Raw genomic sequence first — 4,206 nt, forward strand, 5'->3', positions numbered from 1 at the left:
CTCTCCCATCCCGTACTCTCTCTCTCTACCGCCCCCTACTCTCTCTCTCACTCTCTCCCATCGTTTCACTCTATCTCTCCCATCCTTTCACTCTATCTCTCCCATCCTGTACTCTCTCTTTGCCACCCCCTACTCTCTCTCACACTCTCACACTCTCTCCCATCCCCTACTCTCTCTCTCTTTCACAGACACTCACACTCTTATCCCCCCATTCTCTTCTCTCCCATCCCCTACTCTCTACATCTATCACGCACACTCTCATCCCCCCTATCTCTCTCCCTCTCCCTCTCCTACCACCTACTAGATTTCTCTCTCTCAAGTTCTCTCTCTCCCTCTCTACTCTCTCTCTCTCTCTCCCATCCCATCCCTTACTCTCACTCTCTCTCTCCCCCATCCCCTACTCTCTCTCACACTCCCATCCCCTAATATCACTCTGTCTCTCCCATCTCGTACAAGCTCTCTCCGCCACCACCTACTCTCTCTCACTCTCACACTCTCTCCCATCCCCTACTCTGTCTCTCTTACACACATTCCCATTCCCCCTCTCTCTCTCCCTCTCCCACTCCCTCTCCCACTGCCTACTTTCTCTCCCCCATCCCTACTCTCTCTCTCCCCTCTCCCATCCCCTACTCTCTCTCTTTCATAGACACACACTCCCATCCCCCCCTCTCTCTCTCCTCTCCCATCCCCTACTCTCTAGATTTGTCACACACACTCCCATCCCCCCTCTCTCTCCCTCTCCCACTCCCTCTTGCACCACCTACTATCTCTCTCTCTCTCTCAAGTACTCTCTTTCCCTCTTTACTTTCTCTCTCCCATCCCCTACTCTCACTCTCTCTCTTCCATCCCCTACTCTCTCTCACACTCTCTCCCGTCCCCTTCTCTCTCTCTCTCTCTCTCTCTCTCTCCCTCTCTCTCTCTCTCTCTCTCTCTATCTCTCTCACCCCCATCCTATACAAGCTCTCTCTACCACCCCCTACTCTCTCTCAAACTCTCACACTCTCTCCCATCCCCTACTCTATCTCTCTTATACACGTTCCCATTCTCCCCCCCTCCTCTCTCTCTCACACACTCCCTCTCCCATTGCCTACTCTCTACCATCCCCAACTCTATCTCTCTTACACACTTCCATTCCCCCTCTCTCTCTCCCTCCCACTCCCCCTCCCATCGCCTACTACTCTCTCTCTCTCTCTCTCTCTCTCTCTCTCTCTCTCTCTCTCTCTCTCTCTCTCCCCCCCCCTCTCTCTCCCATCCCCTACTCTCACTCTCTCTCTCTTTGTCACCCCTACTCTCTCTCACACTCTCACACTCTCTCCCATCCCATACTTTCTCTCTTACACACACTTCCATCCCCCCTCTCTCTCCCTCTCCCACTCCCTCTTCCATTGCCTAATCTCTTTCTCTTCCATCCACCCTCTCTCTCCCTCTCCCACTCCCTCTGCCATTGCCTACTCTCTTTCTATCCCATCCCCTACTCTCTCTATCTCTCTCTCCCCTCTCTCATTCCCTACTATCTCTCTTTCACACACACCCATCCCCCCTCTCTCCTCTCCCATCCTCTACTTTTTCTCTCACTCACTCTCCCTCTCCCACTGCCTACTCTCTCTCTCTCTCTCTCTCTCTCTCTCTCTCTCTCTCTCTCTCTCTCTCCCTCTCCCTCTTTCTCTCTACTCTCTCTCTGCTACCCCCTACCCTCTCTCACATTTTCACACTCTCTCTCTTTCTCTCTTACACACATTTCCATCTCCCTCTCCCTCTCCCACTCCCTCTCCCATCGCCTACTCTCTCTTCCATCCCCTACTCTCTCTTCCATCCCCTACTCTCTCTCAAGCTACTCTCTCTCTTTCACACACATGCACTCCCATCCTCCTCTCTCTCGCTCTTCCTCTCCCACTTTGTCTCCCACCGCCTACTCTCTCTCTCCCCCATCCCCTACCCTCAATCTCTCTCTCCCAACTTGTACTCTCTCTCACACTTCCTCTCTCTCCCATCCCCTACTTTCAATCTCTCTCCCCCATCCCGTACTCTCTCTTTGCCACCTCTACTCTCTCTCTCTCACTTCCTCTCTCTTGCATCTTGTACTCTCTTTGCCACCCCTACTCTCTCACATTTCCTCTATCTCCCATCCTATACTCTCTCTGCCACCCCTACTCTTTCTCACTTCCTCTCTCCCCTCTCCCATCCCCTACTTTCTCTCTATCTCTCTCTCACACACAAATAGCCATTCCCTCGCCCCACCGCCGTAGCTCTCTCTTGGTTTTGGTTTGCAATTTAGGTCTCAATAGTGCGTGCGCACTAGCTCGAATTCATGAGCGTTTTAATAGCACGTGCGCGCTATAGGGCGCACGTGCTATTCAAAGCTTTGCATTAAAACCAAGCCTAAGGCTTGGTTTTTCCTTGGAGATCTAACCCAAAGGTTTGGAGTTTATAAACAAGTTTAAGACGTGTTTTCCAGCAAACATACAAAAAAGATTGATTTTTCTTGTGTGCTCCCCTTCAAGATTCCTCGTGGTTGGGTATCGATAAGATCAGGTTACATAACACTATAGGTCTCTGTGTTAGCTATCTAACCATATAATTTATTTTTAATTTGAACTATTTTAATTCTTTCATCTATAATTTCTTTTGAATGTATGTTCATTTTTTGTCAGAAACCACCATGTACTAATTGGGCTGTAGATTTTAGCTCATTCATCGAATTTTGTAACAACTTAGTTTTTTAGAAACTAGACTCCATTCTACACACTTTGAAAAAAAGAAGTTTTGATTTTAGATTAGTTTTCAATCATTTCTAGGGGGAGCACACAAATATTTTATGTTTTTGGGATGGGTCTAATTTAAAAATTCATTAAAAAAAAATACACATTATAAAATTACCCGAAAAATCTGGGATAAACTACATAGTGTTAGGTAACTTTTGACCAGAGCGATTAAAGAATTTCAAAAAAAAAGTTAAAATTTTAGGGGGGCCACACTTTGTACATGTTATGTTTTTTTGGAATAAACAGTACCACTTTCTGTGGTCCCCTTTTTTGAGGACCTAAAACTAAACCATTTTGAAAAAAAATTAGTAGTTTAGAAACTAGATTCAAAGGACTACGACTTTTTTTTTTGTCATATCTTAAAATTTTGAGCGTAACTATCTTCAAATTCTTGTTGAAGTCCAGAATTTGCTGATTTTAGGAAAAAGGTGTCCACTTATACCCACCTTTTGGCACCACAACTTGGTGCACTTACCCATACAAATTCAAATCCCAAACTGAAACAACACCCAGAAGTGCTCCTTTTGTCTATTGTAATACCTGTCCAATCTGCATCAGTATAGGCTATCAATTTGATACTTTCACCTCAAACATATATGATCTCATACTCAATTGTACCATGTAAGTAACACAACACATGCTTAGTTGTTGTCCAATGCATTCTCTTTGGTTAAACCATGAACTGACTAAGCGAGTTTACTGCAAATGCTATATCTAGCCTGGTCTTGACCAAATACATATGTGAACCAATCAATTGCCTATATAAGGTCGGATCTACATCCTTTTCCTTGGATGTATCTATCTTAGTCCAATTCATGATCATGGGTCTAGACATGGCTTTTGAATCCTCCATCTTGAATCTCTTCAAGATTTCACTACAATATTTCCCTTGACCAAGGAAAATCACTCCATCTATCTAACATAACTCTATGTCTAGAAAGTAGTGCATAAGTCCCAAATCCTTCATCTTAGACTCTTTTGCAAGATCCCTCTTAAAATCCTCTATGATTCCTAGTGAACCTATAAGAAATAAGTTGTGCACATAAAGAACAAGAATGAGAACCTCACCCCCAACCACCAAGTAGTAGAGGTTAGCATCCACTTCAATCTTCACAAAGCCTATTTCTTGCAAATATGTAGATCAGTGTGCTCATACCACACTTTGCGAGCCTGCTTGAATTTGTACAAGGCTCTTTTCAATCTACACATGTGGGTCTCCTTGTTGTGTGCTACAAAGCTTTCTAGTTACTCTATTTATACCTCCTCCTTCAACTCACCATTAAGGAATGTTGTCTTGACATCTATTTGATGGATTTTCCATCCCATCTATATATATATAGCAAATGAGATTATAGCTCGTATAGAAGTATACCTAACCACTAAAGAAAATGTTTCCTCATAGTTTATTCCCTCCTTCTAAGAGAACCCCTTTGCCATGAACTTT

The sequence above is a fragment of the Cupressus sempervirens genome, chromosome 9 (assembly GCF_028749045.1).
Source record: "Cupressus sempervirens isolate cs-2001-9-10 chromosome 9, ASM2874904v1, whole genome shotgun sequence".
NCBI lineage: Eukaryota > Viridiplantae > Streptophyta > Pinopsida > Cupressales > Cupressaceae > Cupressus > Cupressus sempervirens.